Source organism: Tenrec ecaudatus, chromosome 2, assembly GCF_050624435.1.
Source record: "Tenrec ecaudatus isolate mTenEca1 chromosome 2, mTenEca1.hap1, whole genome shotgun sequence".
NCBI classification, from domain to species: Eukaryota; Metazoa; Chordata; class Mammalia; order Afrosoricida; family Tenrecidae; genus Tenrec; species Tenrec ecaudatus.
The window spans coordinates 221435262-221461975 of record NC_134531.1 but is presented as its reverse complement, the minus strand read 5'-3'; the positions used below and the strand labels follow the sequence as shown (position 1 = coordinate 221461975).

The window sequence follows — 26714 nt, the reverse complement described above, 5'->3', positions numbered from 1 at the left end:
TCTACATCTCTTCTGAATCCAGCCTGAACCTCCGGCAGCTCCCTGTCAGTGTACTGCTGCAACCACTATTAGATGATCTTCAGTAAAATTTTACTTGCATGTGATATTGTTTAATAATTTGAGTACTCTGTTGGATCACCTTTTATTGGAATGGATATAAATATGGATCTCCTCCAGTCAGTGGGCCAAGTAGCTTTCTTCCAAATTTCTTGACAGAATAATAGTGAGTGCATTCAGTGCTTCATCAGGTTGTTGAAAGATCTCCTTTGGTATTCCATCAATTCCTGGAGCCTTGATTTTGGCTAATGGCAAAACATTGCAGCTTGAACTTCTTCCATCAACACCACTGGTTCTTGCTCACATGCTACCTCCTGAAATGGTGGACTGTTGATTTAGTTCTCTTTGGTACACTGTCTCTGTATTCCTCCTATCTTCTTTTTTTGCTTCCTGTGTCATTCAGTATTTTGCTCTCAGAATCTTCCAGTACTGGAACTCAAGACCTGAATTTGTTTTCTCTTGAGCTCTTTCAGTTTAAGATCTGCTGAGCGTGTTCTTCCTTTTTGGTTTTAACTCTAGGTCTTTGCACATTTCACTAAAGTATTTTCCTTTGTCTTCTTGAGCTATCCTGTGAAATCTTCTGTTCAGCTCTTCATTTGCCTTAGCTGTTCTTCAAGAAAGAGTGGATCTCCTTTAATTGTGACTTCCTTTTGCTCTGTGGGGTAGGTAGGTCTTAAAATTTATTTACTTCCGCTGGGATTTATGTCTCAGTGGTCTATTTGCAAGAACTTCTTGAATGCTCACAGCATTCAGTAAGATAGCAGTAGGTGTAGTCTTAAGAAACTCTTCCTAAAAATATAAAACAAAACTTAATTTACCCAAAATAACAGCCTGCCATTTTATAATGAGAATGTAAAACGCTTTCTTACTGCTCACTGTAAAAGAAATCCGCTACTAGAGCAAAGTGTAAAAGAAAGTGTAATACTTACCTTACTGCTGAGGGGACTAATAACAATAACAGTTTGTTGAATTCCATCCTGGTTTTTCCTTGTGCGTGTGTACCCGAGTATTTAGTTTCTTTTGAACAAAATTGGATGTTCTCCACTTAATTTTTCCCCTCTTTATCATTAGGTAGTTCCATGCTACTAAATAAGGACAGACTTTTTTCTGGCTGCACAGTCTATCTATGATAAGTGAAAATACTTCAGTTTATTGAACCAGTCTCTGATGAATGGAAAACTAGGTTTGCAAAAAAATAAAAATAAAATGAGTCAGCTACTTTAACTGGAAAAAACAAACAAACAAAAAAACCCTAGGTTTGCACTTTTTCACTTGATGAGCATCATCATAGCTAAATCCTTTTGTACGGGTATGAGAGTTTGCTTACAGTAGATTCCTAGAAGTGGGCTTGCTGCGATTAAAAGTGTATGAATTTTAAACAAATACATATGGCCAAACTGTTCCCCACAACGCTTGTATTTTTACTAACAGTGTATGTGAGTATTTCTAGAAATGGAAATGTTGTGTGCAGAAAACTGTCAATGGTGGGCGAAAAGCAATAGCTTCTCCCTGCATCGAATTCAGCGCCCACATTGCGTCTACCCTAAATAGAAACTACCTGAATTTTCCTCCTGCCCTCCTCTTCCGTTCCTCCAAACCTCTTTCCATCTCTGTCAAAGGGGTTTCACCTTGCCGTTTGAACCTGCAAGTCAGAAATGGTTGTTCCTGTTGCATTGTTGCTTTTTACTTAGGTTTCCCCGAGGTTTCTGTAGGTCACTTAGCTCTGTCAGCCTTAACTATATCTCGGCTTTTTATGCGCAGGGCCATGATCTTTCACATTCCTGTGCTTTCTTCTCTGGAGAGCTCTTTCTCTGTGAGCAACTTGGATATTCTTGGAAAAAGTCATTTTGAGGAACATTTCTCCTGCGGTGTTCCACAAGCACGTGGACAATATTGGACTATAAGTGATCCCCTCAGGAATTCAAGTTCTGTGTGTGGCACCCCACCGAATTTGGTGGGGCTGGTAGGGCCAGAAGATAATCCCCGATGCTCTCACTCCAGCCCTGCATGTCAGGGTGCGGCCCTCCTCTTCCCTGCCTCACACATGTCCTTACAGAACTTGGAAATGCTTTCCCAGGACAGCTTTACAGAGGGCCCTGCCTGTAACTAGTTCTCATGGGGAAGAAAAAAAAGATTGCACATATTATATATCCATAAGTATCTTTTCACTTAGAAGAGAGACATCAAGAACTTGTCACTCTGTCCTTTACCCTCTGCCGCTGGTTTGCTGAAATTCCGTATCTGCCACTTTGGGCAGCCAACCAAGGAGCTTCCTGCACTCTTGCCTGTTCCTGAAGCCACCCGATGAGCCGATCATCTCCCTGCCCTCTGCTTTACATCTGCGAGCTTCTCAGGGCTCTATAACCTTGACAGTTAAGTGACTACTTGATAAATCTGGACTATATGTATGACATTGTTCTTTATTGTCTATAGGTTTAAATCAGCATTATTTTAAAAATCAAGGTCTTTTACTTATTTTTTACAAAGTGTATCACGGTAGCTTATGAAAAGAAAAGGTTTTTTCCCCTGCATTACAGCACAGGTATACATTGCTTCTTTGCTTTCGTGTGCTTCACAGATCCTGTGTACGTTGTTGAATTAGAAAGCTGAAGGCTTGTGGGAACCCGGGGTCCATCAAGCCTGTCAGCGCCGTGCTTTCCAACAGCATTGTGCTCACACTGTGTCTGGGGGTCACGTTTTGGTCATTGCCATAATATTCCAAACATTTTTTACAATGCTCTCGCATATTTAATAGATTTCGTTGTAATGCAAACATAATTTCTTTGTATATTGGGCAACCCCCAAATTTGTGAAACTTGCTTATTTCAATATTAATTTTATTGTGGTCAGGAACCAAACCTGCACTATGTCTAAGATGTACCTTATTTGTTTTCCCAAGACATTTCATGTGTATTGGCTCCTGTCCGCGGTTCAAACCCACCAGCTGCTCTGAGGGAGAAAGATTAGGCTCTCTGCTCCTACAAAGATTTACAGCTCCATGAACCCTATGCATGGCCATTGTAAGTTAGAATCAACTTGATGGCAGAGGTTTTGCTTTATGAAGACAAAGAGTCTACGTTCAGGAGCTGTTCCATATTTTTGATCTATGTGATTGATAGGTGTGTCAGGCTGGGTTGTCTCGAGAAGCAAATCCAGTGACACTCATGTATATCAAAGAACTTTATATCAAGCAAGTGTCCCAGTCCAGTTCAGCTAATGTCCCTGGGTCTGACGCCAGCTGGAGGGAGTGGCGGGAGCCCTTTTCAGATTCTCCTCCCTGCTGGCCAATAGTGCAGAAAGGTAAAGCAGAGAGCAGGGAGATGATCGGCTCATCGAGTGGCTTCAGGAACAGGCAAGAGTGCAGGCAGCTCCTCGGTTGGCTGCCCAAAGTGGCAGATATGGAATTTCAGCAAACCAGCGGCAAAGGGTAAAGGACAGAGTGACAAGTTCTTGATGTCTCTCTTCTAAAAAGGTCACACCCCCAAGGAAGCATTTCTGGGCTGTCACCTCATTGATCTCCCTCCTCGTCTTCTTCACACAGGTAGCCTCAAGTTGGTGTCAAATCTAACCGCCACAATAGGCAAAGTGGTAAAACCGTTTAGGTCTCAAAAGCCAACCGTTCTGTGACTTCTAAAAGCCCATCAGTGCTGCTTTTCTAGTCACTTACTCACAGGTTAGATGTTTATAATCATCCAAACAGGTAAGTGGTCACGATTGAGAACGCATTTTGAATATTTTCACTTTCCTTAGTCAGTGTTCCAGCCTGGTTCCTACTGAATTTTTTAAAAATCATTTTATTAGGGGCACATACAACTCTTATCACAATCCATACATACATCATTTGTATAAAGCACATTTGTACATTCATTACTCTCATCATTCTCAAAACATTTGCTCTCCATGTAAGCCCCTGACACCATCTCCTCATTTTCCCCTCCCTCCCTGCTACCCCTGCCCTGATGAACCCTTGATAATTTATAACTTATTATTTTGTCTTATCGTATACTGTCCAACGTCTCCCTTCACCCACTTTTCTGTTGTCCGCCCCCCCAGGGAGGAGGTTATATGTAGATCCCTGTAATCAGTTCCCCCTTTCTACCCAACCCTCCTTCCACCCTCCTGGTATCGCCACTCTCACCACTGGTCCTGAAGGATCATCCGTCCTAGATTCCATGTGTTTCCAGTTCCTATCTGTACCAGTGTACATCCTCTGGTCTAGCCAGATTTATAAGGTAGAATTGGGATCATGATATTGGGGGGTGGGTGGAGGAAGCATTTAGGAACTAGAGGAAAGTTGTATGTTTCATTGCTAAACTGCACCCTGACTGGCTCGTCTCCTGCCCGTGACCCTTCTGAAAGGGGATGTCCAGTTGCCTACAGATTGGTCTTGAGTCTCCAATCTGCGCTTCCCCTCATCACATTGATTTGCTTTTTTGTGCTTTGATACCTGATACCTGATCCCATCGACACCTCGTGCTCACACAGGCTGCTGTGCTTCTTCCATGTGGACTTTGTTGCTACTGAGCTAGATGGCCGCTTGTTTTACCTTCAAGCCTTTAAGATCCCAGATGCTATCTCTGTCTTTCTATAGCTGGACACCATCAGCTTTCTTGCCCACATTTGCTTATGTACCCATTTGTCTTCAGTGATTGTATCAGGGAGGTTAGCACACAATAGGATTTTTTGTTCTTTGATGCCTGATAACTGATCCCTTTCAAACTTTGTGATCACACAGGCTAGTGTGCTTCTTCCAAGTGGGCTTTGTTGCTTATCAGCTAGATGGCCACTTGTTTACCTTCAGATCTTTAAGACCCTAGATGCTGTATCTTTTGATAGCCAGGCACCATCAGCTTTCTTCCCCACATTTGCTTATGTACCCGCTTTGTGTTCAACAACTGTGTCTGGAAGGGGAGCCTCATGGAATGCCAGTTTAATAGAATAAAGTATTCTTGCATTGAGAGAGTATTTGAGTGGAGGCCCAATGTCAATCTGCTACTGTAACCTCCCTGGTGGTAATCCCGAGTGTGGCTCAGGGTAAGTGTTAACTGTGTATTAAAGTTTATCATACCTGGAATGTCTACTAGAGAGATTAAAATGAGTAATTTCTTAAGAACTACAGGCCTACAATATAAAACAAGAAATTTTATGCAAAGCCATGTACCCCTTTGGGTACAAAATTACTGACATAATTAGACCAACAGGGAAGTTAATATTAAACCTGTAAATATATGCACATAGATCTATTTCCTCATTCTCATATATAAATATGTTTATGTATATACATGCCTTTGTTTAGACCTCTATAACTGCCTGTTGCCTCTTAGCTCTTTCCTCTATTTTCTTTGACTTTTCTGTTGTCCCACTAGCATGCTCAGCCTTTATTTGGGTTTCAGTAATTCCTCTCAGTTACATTACCCTTGATGATGCCCTACCAGGCCTCCTACACCCTCCTCACCACCGATTTGGATCACTTGTTCTTTTTTAAGATTATTTTATTGGGGGCCCTTACAACTCTTGTTACAATCCATATCTTATTTGTAGCAGACATATTTGTACATATATTGCCATTGTTCTTTTCTATACATTTACTTTCTTTTTTAGTTTTTATTTTATTGGGGCTCTTACAGCTCTTATCACAATCCATACTTATATCCATTGTGTCAAACACATTTGTATATATGTTGTCATCATCTTTTTCAAAGCATTTTTTTTCTACTTGGTATCAGCTCATTTGCCCCCCTCCCTTCCCCATGTCCCATTGATAATTTATTCTCTTTTTTTAAATCTTGGTGTTTTTAAAATCATTTTATTGGGGGCTCATACAACTCTTATCACAATCCATACATCCATCCATTGTGTCAAGCACATTTGTACATTTGTTGCCATCATCATTTTCAAAACATTTGCTTTCTACTTGAGCCCTTAGTATCAGCTCTTCATTTTTCCCCTCCCTCCATGCTTCCCCCTCCCTCATGAACCCTTGATAATTTATAAATTATTATTTTGTAATATCACACACTGTCCAACATCTCCCTTCACCTACATCTCTGTTATCAGTTCCCCAGGGAGGATGTTATATATAGATCCCTGTAATCGGTTCCCCCTTCCCACCCCACCATCCCTCCACCTTCCCGGTATCGCCACTCTCACCACTGGTCCTGAAGTGATCATCTGTCCTGGATTCCCTGTGCTTCCAATTCCTATATGTACCAGTGTACATCCTCTGGCATAGCCAGATTTGTAAGGTAGAACTGGGATCATGATAGTGGGTGAGTGGGTGGCTGGAAGCATTTAGGAACTAGAGGAAAGTTGTATGTTTCATCGTTGCTACACAGCACCCTGACTGGCTTATCTCCTCCCTGCGACCCTTCTGTAAGGGGATGTCCAGTTGCCTACAGATGGGCTTTGGGTCCCCACACCGTACTCCCTCTCTTTCACAATGATTTGATTATTTGTTCTTTGATGCCTGATACCTGTTCCCTTCGACACCTCATGGTCACACAGGCTGATGTGCTTCTTCCATGTGGGTTTTGTTACTTCTGAGCTAGATGGCCACTTCTTCAAGCCTTTAAGACCCCAGACGCTATATCAGGCGCCATCAGCTTTCTTGACCACTTTTGCTTAGGCACCCATTTGTCTTCAGTGATTGTATTAGGAAAGTGAGCACACAACAATATGATTTTTTTGTTCTTTGATGCCTGATACCTGATCCCTTCGACACCTCATGTTCACACAGGCTGGTGTGCTTCTTCCTTGTGGGCTTTGTTGCTTCTGAGCTAGATGGAGCCTGGCTATAAAAGGATACAGCATCTAGGGTCTCAAAGACTTGAAGGTAAACAAGTGGCCATCTAGCTAGATCCATTACAGGGATTTACATATAACCTTTCTGGGGATGGACAACAGAAAAGTGGGTGAAGGGAGATGTTGGACAGTGTAAGATATGACAAAATAGTAATTTATAAATTATCAAGGTTTCATAAGAGGGGTGAGGGAAGGGGGAAAATGAGCTGATGTCAGGGGCTCAAGTGGAGAGCAAATGTTTTGAGAATGATGAGGACAATGAATGTACATATGTGCTTGACACAATTGATGTATGTATGGATTGTGATAAAAGTATGAGCCTCCAATAAAAAGATTTTTTTAAAAAGAGAGAATTAACAGTCTTGACTAAAACAATTACTTCTAATGACATATCCCTGCTTGATAATCGCCCTCATGAAGAAATCACCGAAGACATGGGTGCTGCAGCAAAATGTGAGGAAACTAGATGGTGCCTGCCTATCAGAAAGAATAGCCTCTGGGGTCTTAAGGCTTGTCTTGAAATAATCAGCCATCTAAGTGAGGTGTCAACTACATCAGCATGGAAGAAGCACTCAGCCTATGTGATCTAAGGATTGTAAAAAATATAATCCAAATCCAAAGGAGGGAAAGGTATAGAGCTCAAATTGTGAGCGCATGGTTTGCAGAAGGCTACGGATGACAGTGGAAGCCCAAAATTCATTTTCAGGATTTAGCACATAGATGAAGTGTCCGTTACATTCCATAGTTGAGAGATGTGAGTAGCCTTCTTATCAGACAGTATTGTAGAGATGGTTATAGCAGATATAGTCAGGCCAAAATGTAACATCTGATTTGATCCCTCTTTTGGCTCATTTAAGTTATATCCGTTTTTAAGAAGAGTCGTTTCTAGATTATCTTTTTTTAAAAAAATTATTTTATTGGGGGCTCATACAACTCCTATCACAATCCATACATCTATCCTTTGTGTCAAGCACATTTGTTGCCATCATCATTCTCAAAAAATTTGCTTTCTAGTTGAGCCCTTGGTATCAGCTCCTCATTTTTCCCCTCCCTCTCTGCTCCCCCCTCCCTCACGAACCCTTGATAATAATAAATTATTATTATTTTGTCATGTCTTACATTGTCTGACGTCTCCCTTCACCCAGTTTTCTGTTGTCTGTACCCCAGGGAGGGCGTTATATGTAGATCCTTATAATCAGTTCCCCCTTTCTACCCCACCTTCCCTCCACCCTCCTGGTATCACCACTCTCACCACTGGTCTTAAAAAGTTCATCTGTCCTGGATTCCCTGTGTTTCCAGTTTGTACCTGTACCAGTGTACCTCTGGTTTAGCCGAATTTGTAAGGTAGAATTGGGATCATGATAGTGGAGGGGAGGAAGCATTTAAGAACTAGAGGAAAGTTATATGTTTCATTGGTACTACACTGTACCCTGACTGGTACGTCTCCTCCCCACGACCCTTCTGTAAGGAGTTGTCCAGTTGCCTACAGATAGGCTTTGGATCCCTACTCCACACTGCCCCTCATTCTCAAAGATAGGATTTTATCCCTTCGACACCTCATGATCACACAGACTGGTGTGCTTCTTGCATGTGGACTTTGTTGATTCTGAGCTAGATGGCCACTGTTTACCTTCAAGCCTGTTAGACTATCTTTTTAACAACCCTGTGTTTTATTCATGTATGATGTCCTAATTTCATCCCACAACTTACCTGGTCAGTCAGTGGTGTCCAGTTCATCAAACCTATTCTTGAGATGTCTTCTACATTTGGATTGGGGCTTACTCACAGTTGTACTTCTGCTCTTGTGAACGTGTTTTTATTTTCTTTAGCAAATGGTGGTCTGTTTCATAGTTGACTCCTTTACTTTGATCTAACTGATGCTTTTGAGATTCTCCATCATTTCTTTCCACAAAATGTTGTCAATTTGATTTACTGTGTATGCCACTCAGCGAGGTCCATGTGCTTAGTTCTTGTGTATGCTGCAAGAAGGTATAGACAACGCATAAGTTGGAGATCTTACAGAATTATACCTTGTCGTTTCCAGGGTCATTTCTATCACCAAGGCCTTTCCCAACTACTGATCCTTCTTGGTTCCAAAGTTTGCCTTCCAACCACCAGTGATTACCAAGCACATCTGGATTGCATGCTTTATTAGTTTCCGACAGAAGAAGTTGGTAAAAAATATTCTTTCCTCATCTTTGGCATTCGTGGCTGGTGTTTAAATGTGAATATTGCCCTAAGTGGTCTTCCCTGTAGCCGTGTGGCTGTTACCCTATCACAGACAGCGTTGTGCCTCAAGATCAACGTCGAGATGTTCTGTTTGAAATGATAAGTGCGCTGCCATTCCTCTTTAATTTTTCATTCCTGGATTAGTGGACAACTGCAGTTCATTTACCTCGCTAATGTTTAGGATTTCTATCTTTATGAATTCCACTTATTTTCATTGCCTTCCAATTTTCCTAGATTCATACTTCATACATCTCATATTTTGATTACAGCTGTTTCCTCTTGTTTTGAGTGTTGTTGCATCAGGAAATGAAGGAACCGAAAGCTTTACTCCATCCGCTTCATTCAGGTCAGCTCTACTTTGAGAAGGTAACGCTGCCTCAGTCGCGTTTTGTGTGCCTTCCAACCTGAGTGGCTCACTTCTGGTGGTACAGCAGACAGTGTTCCGCTACGATTCATAAAGTTTGCAGCAACTGTTTTGTCAGAAGTGGACTGCCTGTTCCTTCTTCCAAGTCGTTCTTAGTTTGGGGCACCACTGAAATCCCTGCACCACGGGTGACCCTGCTAGTATCTCTGCAGAGCCACACAGAACTCACCACAGCACAACAGACAGACAAGGGTGGGAAAAGATGAATCACTTCCACTGAATAAGGACAGCTAAAGTTGCTAACTGGCTCTATTGGCAATGAGGAAGTTGGTTAGTAAGTTTGTAGAACCCCATTGAGGAAATAGTGCGGGGCTCCATATGACCTCTTCTGGCTCCCAAAGCCAGTTGCAACAAAGCATTGGTCATCCCTCTAAACCCTAGTCAAGCACCAACTGTCCTTCCTACTGCACTCTACTTCTGTGGCTGGGTTTGAGAATTCCTTGTAAAAGCTACACGGAATTCACAGACAATGCAATACTTACGACTCTGGGGATTATTAGAGGAATTAGCAGGTTAAATTCGGGTGAGAAATGTTCGGATACCTTGTTCAGCCAGGGTAGTCTCTTCTCTCGCACTCTCAGGCACTTCTCTCTGGCCTTCCGCCTTTTGGCCTGACCTCAGCCCTGATAGGGCAATGTTGCAAAGTTCCTTTGCCACTGTTGGCAAATACCTACAGGTAAGCCACTGGCTCCAGCTCTGTGGGCTAGGAAGTTCACCACTCTTATCTCATGCCCCGAGTCCTGGTTCTGCTGCTGCTCTGTTGAACACTGTCTCTCGAGCAGAGGTACAAAGTGGATCCAGAAGAAATGCTCCACCCCTGATGCAGTGCTTTTGCTGATAGTGAGATTACTCTTTTCCTGCTTCTGAGATGGCTCATTTTGTACTAAGCAGGATAGCAATCACAATGAACCCTGTTAATCATCATTCATAGCTGAATCAGAGAATCATTATGTTCCCCCCACCCTCTTACCAAGACCCCTCAAGAAAACTAAGGTCCTTGGGTGGGAGTAACAAAGACTATTGCTAGCAGACCCTGTGAATCCTGTGGTTAGTCAGACTGAGGGGTTATTAGGCTGGTCCCCTGCATGTCTTTGTGGTGACCCGTCCAGGGGCCCTTCACCATCTGTACCTCAGACATTGGGCTAGATTCATGCCTTTACTGCGTCTAGCTTAAGGGCAGTAGATTGAGGCCCTACCAGCATCCCCCAGCCCATCCGCCATGGAGAGAGCAAGGGGCCTGCTTTGTGGTCCATGCAGTGTGCTGTAATTACAACTCTTCCATTAGCACAAAAGAAGCCTTAGGCATTATAATGCGCAAGTGCTGTGTTAACAATAAAACTTCATTTACTGAAAGAGGTGGCTGGCAGGATGTGGCCCACAGGCCACAGTTTGCCTATCCTTTGGTTTACAGTGATGGGGTTAAGGTATCTTGAGACTCCTTGAGCAACTTAACAAACAAATATTTTTGTTGTTCTTTTTGAGCTTTGGGTAGTGTGTAATTTCAGTGAAATGAATGCTGGTATTCACACATCTACATGCGCTGAATAGGTTTTGGGGTTTTCTTTTTACCCAAGTCTCCTGAAAACATCTTCAAAGTTATTTTCTTGTTAGGCAGTCTTTCCTACCTTTTTGACAGGTGTGAGAAGAAAATTGTCATTTATGCTCCATGCTTACTGTAAACACTGCAACTTGGAATTTAAACAAGAAAGACTTATTGTGTTGTACATAAGCTGGACAAGAATATCTGAGACGTAAGAGTGAAAGAAATAAAAAAGTTTATTAACAAAAAAAGCAGAAGAGCCTGCGCAAGGACCAGCAGCCTGAAAGGAAGAGGGAGCTTGGCTGGCCAGTCCCCTCTGCTTGCAGACCTAGGTTTTTATAAGGTTTCATCAAACAGTTGAGCAGCAGCTGAGCAAACAAGCTGGTGCAGAAGCAGACTTTGTGGTTAAGCAGCTCAGCTGAGCTAGCAAGCTGGTACAGAAGCAGATTTTGAGGTTGCACAATTTCCTGGTACAGGATAGTCTATTGCTAGTTCTAGGGACAAGGGACTATTTGGTTTTTTTTCTGAGAACGCTGTAAGGCCTGTGGTTGCACTTTAGGACTGGTGCAGAATGTTTGCTTCATATAAAATGGCTTTACTTAGGCTAACATTACAATTGAGATATATTCCTTTTTAATCAGGCAGAGCTGAAATTAAAATGTATGACTATATTCAGGAGGTTATAAGCAAAGGTTTATTGTTGTTCCTAAACTTAACCATTCTTTATTTGGAAAGAATATTCATCTAATCACAAGTTAATTGATAAAATGCCAGGTCAAGAAATTACTATTTTTAATGATATGAGATGTTATCCTGTGGTTAATAATGAGACTTATACAGAAACATGGATTTGTCTTTGTGAACTAATGCATCCAAAGAAGAGTTCAGTCTTCATGGTGATTAAAGCTCTATAAAATGCATTTGTAGGTAAGCATAAGGTGACGTTGCTGTAGATATTATATATATTATATGTTTGGTGGGTAGAGAGTTTGGCCCTGGTTTTTAATTGCTTTTAGGAAATTAGTTTCATATTACGTTTGGTGAAATATATAAGCACTGTAAGCATAACTCTTTTATAGGAATTTTGTAAATGCCTAGGGGCTGCCTACAATATGAAATGAAAGGAAGCATTTCTTTTTCTGCATCTGGAGCTAATACTTAACCTCAGCAGGGATGGACAGAAAGGAGACTTAAAAGGAATATAGTAGATTGTCTCTGGTTACCACAGACTTAAACTTGTCATGTTTTTTTAAAATTTCTCAATCAATCTGAAACGAGGCACTGGGAGGTCACCCGCCCTCCTGTTCCCACTGTGCTTCAGAGTCTCTTTGTCTGAAGTGTCCTTTCATGGTCAACCTCTGGCCTCCTCCTCTGACTTTGTCAGTATTTCTTTGACCTTGCCCTTCCACTTTGGGAATTTTCAAATCAGTAGCTAGTGTTTGCTGTGTGTGTGTGTGTGTGTGTGTGTGTGTGTGTGTGTGTGTGTGTGTGAATGTTAGTATGTAAAATAAAGCTAACCTGTTGTTGGGCATATGGCAGTTGAACAGTAAATGAGAGTGGTCACCATAACTAAACCAAACTCAATGCCATCCAGCTGCTTCCCACTCACGGCGGCCCTGTAGGACAGAGTAGAACTGCCCCTCTGGCTTTCCAATACTCTTTGCTGGGAGTAGAAAACTCATGTCTTTCTCCTTCGGAGCTTGCTGGTGCTTTTGAATTACTGATTGTGTGGATCACAACCCAGTGGTTAACTACTGTGTCCCACCAGCACCCTTCCATTTAGACGCTTCAAGGTGTGTTTCTAACCAGCTTCTTGGTTTAACCTTGAGGTTTTCTTTTCTTTTTTTTTTTTTTAACCTTGAGGTTTTCATCTTGGATGGTCAACCAAGAGATTCTGTGGGCATCTCAGACCTGGCACATTCCAAACCAAATTCATTGTTTATTGTCCTCATCTGATACTCCAGATTCCCTTTAGCTGGTCGTGGTCATACCGTTCTCCTGACCACCACATTGTAGCATCCTCTTCCTCACATCTCCCCTCCTGCCCACATTGCTCTTCAGCTGACCCTTGTAAAGCAAGTCCTTCTGATTGTGTGTGTGTGTGTGTGTGTGTGTGTGTGTGTGTGTGTGTACACATAGCCAGGAAGAGCTAGCCAGAAACAAATGTCTTTTATCTCATGATGATAGGATTTTGTATTGTTTGAATTTATTTTTGTAATAAACATTTATTCTTTATTGTACTATAATTTTATTTTTCAACTCTGAATTTTTTGGAGAGGGTGGGGTTGGTTTATTTACTAGTAGAGTTTTCTAAAATTGATTTTTTTCCCCCCTTACCTGTTAAAACCCACCCTGTATTTCCGGGTGAACACATTTGGCTATGATAGTTACTCTCTTCATATGTTGTTGGAGTATATTTTAAAAACTCCTGTTAAAAATGTGTTTTACGTTTACTGGCTGTGTTCATGAGGGACATTGGTCTGGAGTGTCTTGCTTTGTAATGTCTCTTGTCAGATATTAGGATCAGAGCAGGGCTGACTTCCTAGAAAGAGTTGAAGACTGTTCACTCCTTCCATTGTCAGGAAGTGCTTGGGTAGAACTGGTGTTATTTATTCCGTAAATGATTGGTAGACATCAGCTCAGCCAGCTGGACCTGTCGATTCATTTCCATGTGGGAAGAACGCAACCCTTCGTGTCCTGTGCTTCATTCAGGGCTGCTCTGCCTGATGGTCCCCAGCACACGCATCCTTTCTTGCCCTTCACTCAGCACTTGGCTCCTCGCTTCTTTCCCCGTCAGAGAAAACCTCCCAACTGAATGTGAGTCTTCCTTCTATGAGCCGTGGAGTCTTTATGCCATTTTCTGCATTCTGCCTTCAGGCCTTCTGTATTTGTATGTATTAATCCTGTAAGTAAATGGTAAACTCTAGTAGGGCAAAGATTGTGTCTTACATAACCTGGCTACTCTCTCCCTGTTTATTTTGGGGGGATAACCCGGTTTTACTACATACAGGCTGTGATTTTGGTGGGGTGCTCAATCAAGGCGTCCTGCCAATAAAATCCACTTCCCTTGGACTTTGAAGTATGAGTTACAGGTTACAACGACTGAGGTGATGGGGAAACCACTCATTAGGGCCTGCTCCCTGGACCCCCTGATCCCTCAAGGCCTGGGTCTTCAGCATCTTCATATCTGTGGACAGACGCACTCCTTGACTGAAAATGTCTTTTTAAAGTTGTCTGTACATAAGTTGCTGGTGTTACAGGAACTGGCCAGCCAACCATTCCAGTTCCTTATCTTGATGCTAATGTGCTTTTTAAAAATTTTGTTTTTCCTTATAACAACGAAAACAATGAACAGCCAGAGACCAGCGCTGCGTTGAAACGTACGATAGAAGCCCTGATGGACAGAGGCGCAATCGTGAGGAACTTGGAAAACCTTGGTGAACGAGCACTCCCGTATAAGATCTCTGCCCACAGTCAGAAGCACACGAGAGGAGGGTAGGTTGCTTGGTGAATTAATTGTACTCTTTAATTTGTTTTAGAACTGATTGTAAGGGAACAGTCCTCCGATTGTGCCAGGAGGCGGAAGTTCCCTCAGGCGGTGTTCCAGTGTACCCCTGCGTAGTGCTGTGGGCAGTCACTCTGCCCTGAATGCCAGTTGCCATTGAGTTGATGGCTCCTGGCAACCCCCTGTGAATGAGAGTACAGCTGTGCTCTGCAGGGTTTCCAGTGGCCCATTATCACCAGGCTTGTTTCCCAAGGGCCTTCTGGGTGGACTGGAGACCCTGAGCTTGCAGGTATCAGCCATGGGCATTAACCATTTGTGCCCCCCCCCCCAGGGTCTTACTCGGTCAGCCTCACAAACCAGAATGTGGGCGCACAAAGCGGCCATGCCAGGAGCAGCTGGCTCCCATGTTCTTGCTGGAGGAAAGATTGCCTGGCCCACAAAGGCCCTTTTCCCTCTGGCATCACTTTACCTCATGGCTTTGGGACCACAGTAGGCAATGTGTTTTCCACAGTACCCATGCGAGCAGCCTTTGGAAATGCGTGGGTTTCAGATAACAGGCAAGTAGTGCCTTTTAGGGCTAATGCACATAATCAGAACCTACTCACAAGAGAAAAATGGGTTTATCTACCCCCAACCAAGAATCATAACTTTCTATAATGGATTTTTTTCCCCACGGCATACAATTATTTCCTGAAACATATGTCAGGGATTTGAGTTTGTAGTAATAGCTTTGTAGAAACGTTTGAAGCCAGTTTGCTGGGTTGGTTCAAGCATCTGTAAGCCCCAGTGGTGCCATCTTTGCTCCTGTGGTCTCTGGAACAAAGGGGGGCGAGGGGGCACTCTCATGTTGTTAGGGTCTCTAGAAGTAGGGCCCGGAGAAGCTGGGAGCATTTTTTGCATCGTGGGGAATGTCCAGGCTTAGAGGCCTCCACTCTCTGGCCTTGAGCAAGTGGTTGAGCTTCTTGGCGTCTTTGCTCCTCAGGCCTGAACTCAGTGAGAGGCTCTCGCCCCATTGTCTGGGGGAGCTCCTGGGGCAATCACTGCACAGTGGACAATGCCGGGAGCTGTGTGCCTGCTGCTGCTAGCCCATGCTTCACGGGGGCTGGTGCAGGTGCTGCCCGTGGGTCCATGCCTCTGCCTGGCGCCTCCTTCGTACTGCACACACCCTCTGTCTGGATGAGGTCTGTTCCGTAGCCTTACCGTGCGGTTGTTTCATCTTGTTTTGTGCCGGTGTTCGGCTTCTTGAGAAGCACCTCGGAAGAGAGTTCCCGAGGCGTTGCTAGGCAACATGAAATGCACGGTGCCTAGTCTTCTCCCACAAACAAAATAACAACGAGAGATGAGAGCGTGTGTGCCCATGTCTTTGAAAAATGAACAATTTAACCCCAAAGGGGTCTGATTTTAACAGCAAGCGCTGACCCTTCTGCCTTTTTGATTGAAGAGACACAAGTCAATTTGGCCAAGAACCGATGGGCCAGGTTCTCTGACGGAAGGCTGACCAGGGAGAGCAGTCCGCGCCCTGCCAGCAGCAGCGCCCTCCTTCGTCTGGTGCCTGCAGTGGCGTGCAGTAGGACCGCCGCTTCCCGCTCTCTTCCAAGGACAGGACCTGGCTTTGCGGACAGCTCACGTGACCAGCATCCTAAGGTTCCCACTTCTGACATGTGCCCTGAGCCCCAGTATGATTAATTGCTCAGCTGCTAAATGAAAGGGCCACCCAGAGGTACCTTGGAAGAAAGACCTGGTAATCTACTTCTGAAAAATCAGCCATTGGAACCCTGGGAGCACAGTTCGACTCTGACACACGTGGGGTCGCCATGACTCAGTCAGCTAGACGGTAACTGGCGGTGCTGATGCTGCTTGTCTGGACACTACATTTTGAGATCCATGGCACTGGCAGTCCCTGGGTTAGGAATCCCGGTCTTAAGAACAAGTCCTACGGGCCCTCCATGCAGGGCTTCCGACTGGCTCTGTGATGGCCAGTGAAGCACACAGGAGCAGACCTGGGCGTGTCTGTTTTGAGTCTTGGTGACCAGAATGGGAGTGTTTGCAGGTGGAAGACCTGCAATGGAAGACTGAAGAGCCACAGCCCTTTCAGCAGCCTGATGCAGGAGAGTGGCTCTCGGCTGGACTGGGACACATTCAGATTGGTGTGGTCAGCCGTCATGTTTGGCTGGGTGACATGGCTGTGAGGCCCTGCTTTAATGTTAGGCAAACTCCTCCCCCCCTCAGAGATGGAACCCAGCCCTACTCACAACATCCCCACCCCAGCCCCCTTCACTTGCTGCACATGCAGCTTTGAAATCACGAGGATGGCTCACAGCCTTTCCTCGCGCTAAAGTAAAGCTAAATGAGAACTGCATGCATCTCTTTCCTGCTGACCTACAAATTCTTAAAGACCCGGCTAGGGACGGATCTCATTCATAACTGCAGGGATGGCCTGTGCTAGCCCATTTCGGTTCCAGGCCTCTGGGTGAGGGGTGGTGAGATGGAGGGTGATGGAGTTTCCCTTTTGTTTATGGAATTGAGCCAGGCCTGTAGTGGTAAGACAGACCCTCCTTCCTGGACCCCATCCCTGCAAGATGCCTCCGCCTAGCCAGGGACGCATATGCAGACACCTAGTCCGTGTACACTTAATAGGGGTTTTTTCTGCTCCTAAGCATAGTTCAGGTTGGGCTTGCCAAGGAGAGAAACAATGCTCTTCAAGTGCATTACTTGCACACAGTATGTAGACACAGAAGGAGAGATGGGGATTCAGGTTCAAACCTCTGTTCCTGGGAGTTGCTGATTTCTGGACTTAATGTGGTCAAGGCTGTATGTCCCCAGTGTCATCTCTGAAACACTCATTCTGTAGAGAGGGCCCTTCTAAAGGTGGGGGGCGGGGCGGTGCGGACTGGGCTATGATCAGTTAGCAGCAGGCAGCTATTTGATAGGTATAATCGGGGTCCCTTTTAGTCCCTTACAACAGTGAGAAGCCTGTTGGCAGTCAGCAGGTACCTTCAGCTCCTATCCTCAGCTCCCAGGCTGCCTGTCCTTTGTGAAGCATCCCTTACTCTTCTCCACAGTGACTTTGGGTAAAGAAGGACACGAGGGGCTAGTGCATTTTAAAGTGACCTGGAGAAAGATTGGGAGTTCAGTGCATCAGAAATTTGCAATGTGGAATTTAAGATCTGTCTGATAATCTCTTGGCTTTCGTCAGCTTCTCCCCCCGCCTCAGCGTACCCCCCAAATAGTCACTGACCCCAACTACATTTGTACTGGGCATTTTGTTCATGCCGTCAGTTTTTTGCATGCATTACACATTTCCAGCGAAAGGTGTGTGATATTTGCTCAGCAGATTCTGTGCTAGGCACTATGCTAGGTGGCCAGGAAGAAACAGTGAGCTTGTCACTTTTATAGGCACAGCATTCAAGGTTCAGGCTCTTTTTGTGTGGCCCTGGAGGCCCGGACACCTGTCTGTAATTTTGGGGTGGCACTGATTTGAATCCTGTTTGAATAATAAACTCTAGGTCCTGCTTCCCGAGCATAGCCCGTCATCTTCCAGACTTCCCAGACAGCTCTCCCCGAGGGGCTGCTGGCCATCTGTCTGCATTGCACTGTGGCTCAGTGAATGTACCTGCTTCTTCCTCTGACATTTTACTGGGAGAAATCTCACCAGAAACACACTGCCATCGAGTCAGTGCTTGCTCATAGTGACCGCTATGGGTTTCTGAGACTGTAACTATGTCCGGGCGTAGAAAACCCAGTGTTTCTCCTGCGGGGCTCTTGGTGGTTTCCTGCTTCTGACCCTGTGGATTGCAGCCCAATGAGTAGCCCCCTACACTACCAGGGCTCCCAGGAGAAACGGTATGTCCTATATATGCAGAGTACCAGGAAGATGTGTACTTGTGTTTCATTGTCTATGGAAAGGCCTTCAATGGTGTGGATCATAACAAACAACGGGTAGCCTTGAGAAGAATGGGAATCCCAGTAGGCTTCATTGTGCTCATATGGAATTTGTGCGTGGATCAAGAGGCACTTGTGTGAACAGAACAAGGGAATACTTCCCGGTTTAAAAGCAGGACAGGTGTGTGTTGGACTTGTTTCCTCTCACCATACTTGTTCCAGTCTGTATGCTGAGCACATAATCCGAGATGCTGGATTGCAATTGGAGGAAGGCTTATTAACAACCTGCACTATGCAGCTGACAGAACCTTGCTTGCAGAAAGTGAGGAGGACTTGAAGCACTTGTTGATGAAGATCAAGAATTGCAGCCTTCAGTATGGGTTTTGACTCAATGTAACAATGACCAAAACTCTCACCATTGAACCATTAGGTAGCATCCTGGTATGAAGGAAAAAGATTGAGGTGGTCAAGGATTTTCATCTTGCTTGGTTCCGTAGTCAGTCCTCGTGGAAACAGCAGTCAAGAGAACAAAGCATGCCTGTTGTATTAGGTAAATCTGCTGTACAAAACCTCCTTCGAGTATTACAAAGCAAGGATATTATTTTGAAAAGTTAAGTTGCACCTGACCCAAGCCATGCTATTTTCCATTGCCTCATATGCCTGTGAAAATTGGACATTGAATGAGGAAGGAGGACCGATGAAGAATTGATGCATTTGAATTGTGGTTCTGGTGAGGAATGCTGAAGATACCTTGGACTTCTAAAACGAACAAATGATCTGTCTTGGAAGAAGTGAGGCCAATGTGTTCCTTAGAAGTAAGAACATACTTTGAGCATACTGTTAGGAGAGAAGAGGACAGATGCTTGATAAAGGGGAAGGGCAGCGGAAACAAGGAAGGCCCTCAAGGAGATGGACTGAGACAATGTATGCAACAGTGGGCTCAGGACTGGGCGGTGTCGCCACCTGTTGTGCAGAGGGTAGAGTGGACTTGATGGCACTTACCAACATCATGTGCCCAGAGGGTTCCACTGAAGCCTGGGAGGTGCAGCTCCCCAGCACGTCCCTGCTAACAGGTACTTCCTGTCATGTGGAATGACACCCACACTGCCAAGATGTCCCAAAAAAAAAGGGTAGAAAAGCAGTCAGGCAGGAGAGGGCCTCCTAGTTCAGGGTTGACTGGGAAATCTTCCCTGTGGAAGGGCTTATATGTGGGACTGTTTCTTGGTGTTTATTAGTATGTCAAGCATATTACTTGTGTATGCCAAAAATAAAAATACAGTCAGTTATATTCCTAGTACTAATGTGGTTAGTCCCCACTTTGGAAAAATAGCTTATGTTCCAGAACTTCTTTTCTAAGTCTGGTTTATAACTGGGAACCTGTTTTCCATCGTCACAACTGGATGATTAAGTTCCCAGGCTGGCCCACGCAAACTAGGGCTTGAAATGGGTTTCTGAGACTTTTCCTTCCAGAATCTACATGTGTAACAAGATCCCCAGGTGATCCTTAGGGGGTACCAGCATATTTTTTCCCCAAGCTATGTATTTAAATATTTTTACAAAACTACCCTATCACCTTCCAAGTGTTCTCCATTACACTTAATATCATTGTGATGGGCATGCAGAAGGATGAGAGTAATCATCTCTACGGTGCACCAGTGGAATTTTACTGACTCGCTCCCCTCCCCGAGTGTGTCTGGGAGCGTATTCTGGGAGCGCTGGCACGCTCTGGTTCTCATCGGTGTTTTCCCATGTGTGAGCGCGTTCCCCATGCGCTCACGCCATCCTGCCAGCATCCTGCCCCATTGGCCCGTGTTTCTGTCCCGGCTCCACGGCTGCCTTCAAGGCATGTCTGCCTCAGCCTTGGAGGGCTCCTTCTGTTGGCAGCAGCTCTCCTGCCTATTGGGAAGGATTCTGCACAGATACAGTGGGTTTTTAAATGTATCTGACCCAACAGAGGGAAAAAGAAATGTGGCTGTTCTGGGCACAGGGTGCCTGGGTTTTAAGGTGAGCAGTTTAGTGGAACCTGCACCTAGTGAGGTTACAGCCACCCAGCCCGGTGATCTGCTTCCCTCCATCCTGCAGCCCTGGAGATGCTAGGGCTGCAGCTCACTCCCAGCCCGGCCCCGCCCCCACCCACCTACTGTGAGCCATTGAGCCCTTCAGTGGAAATTTCCACTTGTCTGCTGGGGGAAGGGAAGGCGCCTGTGTGGCAGTGTCTGACAAGAGACAAAGACTAATCCAAATTCAAGCAAGCCCCTTTGCCTGAAAACTATACGTGTGCACAACCTTTACTTTCAGGAGCTTGGCAAGAGGACCTGTTCTCTCTTTCCACTGGGGGCCTGGGGCTGGGCCCTGGACAGTCTGTACCCAAAGGCACCAGAGTGGAACTCCAGGGCTTGGACCATACAGGGAGGAGCAGAGGGGCACCTGGAGCTGCTGGCAGCTTCTCCTGGAGAAACTGCTGCTGCGGTGCCCATGTTTTGGAGGGAAATCCCGACTTTGTGTGTGTGTGTGGGCGGGGGGCTCAGTTATGGGAGTAGAGCACGTTAAGAGGGATACTGTCTTAAACAATACAAAGGCAGGCATCCTGGGACGAGCTCGTGAACATGTTTTACGGACAGTAGCCTTAGCTCTCCCTCCTTTTGAACACTGGCCTCTAATGAGAAGTTCGTGTGGGTATTAAAGCTTCCTGTGCACCTTCTCCTTCCCACCCAGGACCAGTGGGCTCCGCGCTCTAGCCTCTGTGGAGTGGAATTCATTGATTGGCTAGAGAGGCGTGGGTGACGCCGAGTAGGCTAACCTGTGCTCTCTATCAGAAGCGGAGCCTTGGTGGTGCGCTGGTTACTAATTGGGCTGCTAGCCTCAAGGTCAGCAGTTGGGAACTACAAAGAAAGGCCAGAAAAAAAAAAAAAAGAAAGGCCAGGCTTTCTACTCAAGGAAAGAGTCATAGTCTGGAAAACCTTCAGGGGCAGTAGGTCCACCCTGTCCTCCAGGGTTGAGAGCTGTCGTTGACTCGATGGCAGTGAGAGCAGTCAGTAGAGGCACACAGGGCAACATAATGTACAAATATGCCTGATACAGTTGATGTGTGGATTGTTATTAGAGTTTAAGAGCCCCCAATAAAGTGACCTTTTAATGAGGGGAGAAAACAAACGAACATGACACAACATTGGTCATGCTTCCTACAGCCCAACTACTTGCTCGCAAAAACCATTTCACTCATGTCTCTGAAACTCAGGGTTGGAGGTGTTTAAAAGGCTGATTTGCTACTTAGATTTCAGATTGTTGAGCTGGGTTTCCCCCCCCCCCCAATCAACTGCCCATTTATGGACTGAAATCACTCCTTAAAGGGGGAAATGAACTCTTTGGACAACTTTCTGTTGTTGTGTGATCCTAGTTCTCAACTGGTCTTCCTGGAACAAGGAGCTTATCAAGGGGCTGGGGGTAAGAAAGCATCCACGGGTTAGGACATTCGACCGTGTGTTCAGATTCTACAGGGTGGAGGCAGTGCATCTGAGGGAGTTCCTACGCTCCCCTTCTCACAGGTCTGTTGAGGGGTTGTGCTGTCATGGGGAAGAGATCCTTATAGGCACCAGAAACTGCCCAGACCCACAACTAAAGTAGAGGCTCCCTGTGTCGAGGGAGAGGGCAGTAGCTTGGCCTTCAGCTGAGAGTAGGTGAGAAGTCCGTAAGGTCCACTCATCTCTGAGCCACTTCCCGCTCCTCTAGTTTGGTGGCGTTTTCTCTTGGTGGAAATTTCCACAGTGTGACAGGGAGTATGGGAATGGACGCACACATGAGCCCAGGGCACAGATGGGCTGGATGATAAGCATGAAATGACTGTCACAAGCTCAACTTGTGGGCACAGACTTATTTGCATTTGCCCCAGGCTCTTGTTTGCGTTTGGTGCCCCCACTGGTGGAGGGAGGGAACACAGAGTGGCTAAAAGTGAGCCAAAGGGAACAGGGCTTAGTAGCAAGTGCCAAGCTACTTACAAGCCAGCCTTACAATTCCCAGGCCTTTATCCAGGAAGCACATGACCAGATCTGGGCCTCTAGGGTACACGGTGCCACGTAGCTGGAGATGGGGCAGGCCAAGCAAGGCGCTGTGGTGTGGGGAAGCCCAAAGCTTCCTTCGCTTGCGGGAGTAGGACAGAGTAGTGCCTTCTCTAGGCTGTAGTGTGCTCTTGAACAGCGTGTGTTATCCTTGTGACCCGTTGCAGCATCTGTGAAAAACGTTCTCCTGTGCCCCTGAATCCCGGTTGTGCCCCCCCTCAGTTGCTTGGTGACCTTGAGTGAGCGACTTGGTGTCTCTCTTACTGCATGGATATGAGACTCAGAAGGCAGTGTAGGGAAAGCACCTTGAGAAAGCCTGGCTTCGATGCTGGGAAAAGGGCTGCTGGACCCAGACAACACTCCGCACACGCCCTCTTCTGCTTCCTGCATTGCCACAGAGAGTGAGCTCCGCTTCTCCTTGGTCCTCTTCCTCGCAAGCTGCTTAAAAGATGGGAGGGCACTTGGGAAATTACTCCTAAGTTCTGAAGTAGGTGGTTTCTGATAGGTGTGGCCTCTCGGCTTCCATCCTTGCTTTTGTCCTCATCAAAAAATTGTACCCAGAAGCCTGGGCCCCTCTCTCAGGAGTGGATGGTGAGTGCCGGTGTGTGAAGAGCACCGAGGGCGGTGGCATTGGTTGCCGGCAACTATGAACATGCTTGCTCTTTTTCTTTCTTTCTTTCTTTCTTTCTTTCTTTCTTTCTTTCTTTCTTTCTTTCTTTCTTTCTTTCTTTCTCCCTCCCTCCCTCCCTCCCTCCCTCCCTCCCTCCTTCCTTCCTTACTTCCTTCTTTCCTTCCTTCCTTTCAATGTAATCATTTTATTAGGGGCTCGTACAACTCATATCACAATGAACACATCCATCCATTGTGTCAAGCACATTTGTACATGTGTTGCCATCATCATTCTCAAAACATTTACTTTCTACTTAAGCCTTTGGCATCAGCTCCTCATTTTTCCCCTGCACCCCCTTCCCTCATAAACCCTTGATAATTTATAAATTATTTTGTCATATCTTATACTGTCCGACGTCTCCCTTCACCCACTTTTCTGTTGTCCACCACCCAGGGAGGAAGTTATATGTAGATCCTTGTAATCAGTTCCCCCTTTCTACCTCACCTTCCTCCACCCTCCTGGGATCGCTACTCTCAGCACTGATCCTGAAGGGATCATCCGCCCTGTATTCCCCGTGTTTCCAGTTCCTATCTGTACCAGCGTATATCCTCTGGTCTAGCCAGATTTGTAGGGTAGAACTGGGATCATGATAGTGGTGGAGGGAGGAAGCATTTAGGAACTAGAGGCAAGTTATATGTTTCATCATTGCTACACTGCACCCTGACTGGCTCGTCTCCTCCCTGTGACCCTTCTGCAAGGGAATGTCCAGTTGTCTACAGATGGGTCTTGGACACCCAATCTGTACTCCCCCTCATTCACTATGATATGATTTTTTGTTCTTTGATGTCTGATGCCTGGTCCCTTCTATACCTCCTGGTCATACAGGCTGGTGTGCTTCTTCCATGTGGGCTTTCTTGCTTCTGAGTTAGATGGCCACTTGTTTACCTTCAAGCCTTTAAGACCCCAGATACTCTATCTTTTTGATAGCAGGAACCATCAGCTTTCTTTACCACATTTGCTTATGCACCTGCTTTGTCATTAGCAATTATGCCGGGAAGGTGAGCATCATGGAATGCCAGTTTAATAGAACAAAGTATTCTTGCGTTGAGTGAGTACTTGAGTGGAGGCCCAATGTCCACCTGCTACCTAATACTAAACCTATAAATATATGCACATGAGCATACTTGCTCTTAAGAACTTTTCTCTTGAAACATGTTTGGACTTCCAAGCACACCTAAAAATGCCAATTAACTATGTGGTGCAGCTGAACAAAACATGGAAGACAGCAGAGGTGTTAACAATATTGTTTATCCCAAACAACACTTGGCCCAGAAAGGGTATTTTGCTAACTGAAATTCCTGATGGACTAACTCTGGAGAGCGGGTGGTACCTGTGGAAGCACTCACTGAAGGGAGGGGACCTGGAGCTCCCCGAGGTGCCTGAGTGCTGGAGTGTGCAGGCTTTTGCTAAGCGTTTTCCTCTGTTTCCCTGAGTGATGGGCAGTGTTCTGCCAGAGTCCACCCGTAAGCTGTTCGTGTAGGGCTTTAATGTGAAATAAAGCAAGACAAGACTCAAGGGAACAAGGAAAGTGTATGCATCCAGAGACACCAAGTGTCTCGTCCAGTGTGGCTTGGGAGGGACCTTTTGGTGACTACCGAGTGGAAGAGCAAATGGGTAAGTAAGAAGTCCTGGAGGCCATGCTGGGTGACCAGGTGACCACAAGGAATTGATGGGGGTGGGAGCGGGAGGAGTTTTTTGACTGTCTTCTGAAGTCTGGAATGAACGAGCCATTCCTAAGTTGGGTGATTGGAGCGTTGGCCTTCTTGGGTGCCGTCGGGTTCCTTCCGACTCATCGCAGCCCGTGAGGCAGAGCAGAACTGCCCACTGTCTTCCTCGGAACTGCTGCTGGGTGCGTTCCAACCACTGACTATTCCCCGCTCGCTGCCAGCTACGGAACCATTGTCCCACCATCTACTGTAGTCACTATTTCATGAACCCGCTCTCTTCCCCATACTCAAGCCATTCTCCAAGTCCTCCCTCTTCCATTTCAGCATGTTTAGATTCACGTCTTCCTAGAGCTACACTGGGCACACAGACACCAAGCCAGAGCCACACTCACTGCCAGCGAGCCAGTGCTCACTTATGGAGACCCTGTAGCACAGGATAGAACTGCTCTGGGGAGTTTCTGAGACTGTAGGTCTTGACAAGAGTAGCAAGCCCTGTCTTTCTCCCTCGGAGTGGCTGGTGGTTTTGAACTGCTGAACCTCCCGTTAGCAGCTCAAAGCATAAATAACCACTAAGCCGCCAGGGCTTCTTATACATCAACACTGTATATTAAAATGTATAACTTCATAAGGCTTGGCATGTATACACTATGAAATCATGACAAGTTAATAAGCATACTAATTACCCCCAAAGTGTCCTAGTGCGGGATCACTCCCTCAGCCTACCTCTCCTTCCTTTAGCTATAGACGAGTAGGTTTTCTAGAATTTTATGTAGATGGAGTCTGGCAGTGTGTACGTCTCTTACTATACTTCTCTCAGCACGGCCGTTTTGAAAGGCTAGCCATCTCTGTCAGTAGTTCTCTGTGCTGGTGAGGCAGTGCCCTGTTAGAGTCTTCCAGTTCCCGTGGTTACCCTGGATTGGCTGGCAGCAAAGCTGCTGTGAACCCTCGCTCCAGCGGCTGCACCCCTGCTTCATTGCTAACCCTTCTGTTATGTAGCCTCTGGGGCCCCATGCTTTCCTCTGTGACTCTTGCTGTTAGGCACCTCTCCCTGTACTTATTTGTCATCTTACATCTTCTTTGGCTACATGTTTGTTCATATCTTAGGCCTGATTTTTTAAAAAAACAAACAAAAACGGTTTGTGTTCTTAACTTTGGGAGAGTTCTTTATGTATGCTGGTGTATTGGACAGGATTCTCTAGAGAGACAAACCAGATTGCTAGTAATTATATATAAATATATTTATAAAGATAGATATATAATTCAAGAAATAAACTGTTTAATAATATACAGATAGATAATACAATAAATTAACAGTTAAATTATAAAGCAGTGAGACACTAGCAGTCCTTCAAGTTTTGAGAGCTGCCAGTTGCCAGTCCCCTTCTGTAGAGAGAGCTGGGCTATATATCCCCAGGCAGCAAACTGCAAGGCAGGTCCCCAACTGTCATCAACTGTCAGTTCCCAGCTCCAGAGATGAACATTCCAATCGTGTGGGCTTAAAGGGACCTCAACTTACAGCGACACAGTCCACAGGCTAGTCATCCCACAGGTAGTGTACCCCTTTAAACTGAGGCACAGAACAAGCAAGCCATTTATACCTCCGCCCTTCAGTTAATCCTACTTGTGTTTATTGGCCAGGCTGGCACAGTAAACTCTAGCAGCTGGATTAAAGCCGTTTGGCAGACTCGTGAGTTTCCAGTGTGTGCTCTCTTGTCTTCACCCTGCCTTTTGTAGAGCAGTCAGAAACGCACATCAAGGCTGATTTAGCAGGGTTTCCTTTGATGGGTGTGCTTTGGGGGTCCTGTCTCACCTGATGAGGTCAAAGACTTTTACCTGTTTTGTTGGCTTCTTTGTTTTCTAGAAAATCTGTAGTTTTAGATTTTA

The 26714-nt window shown here is 45.5% G+C and overlaps 1 long non-coding RNA gene across 1 annotated transcript in view; it reads left to right on the top strand.

The window, feature by feature from the left end:
- Nucleotides 1–26714, top strand: part of LOC142439749 (uncharacterized) — a 128951-nt gene that overhangs the window by 40738 nt on the left and 61499 nt on the right. The window contains exon 2 of the long non-coding RNA XR_012782873.1: nucleotides 14407–14546. This is a non-coding gene — a long non-coding RNA (uncharacterized LOC142439749). The remainder of the gene's footprint in view (nucleotides 1–14406; nucleotides 14547–26714) is intronic.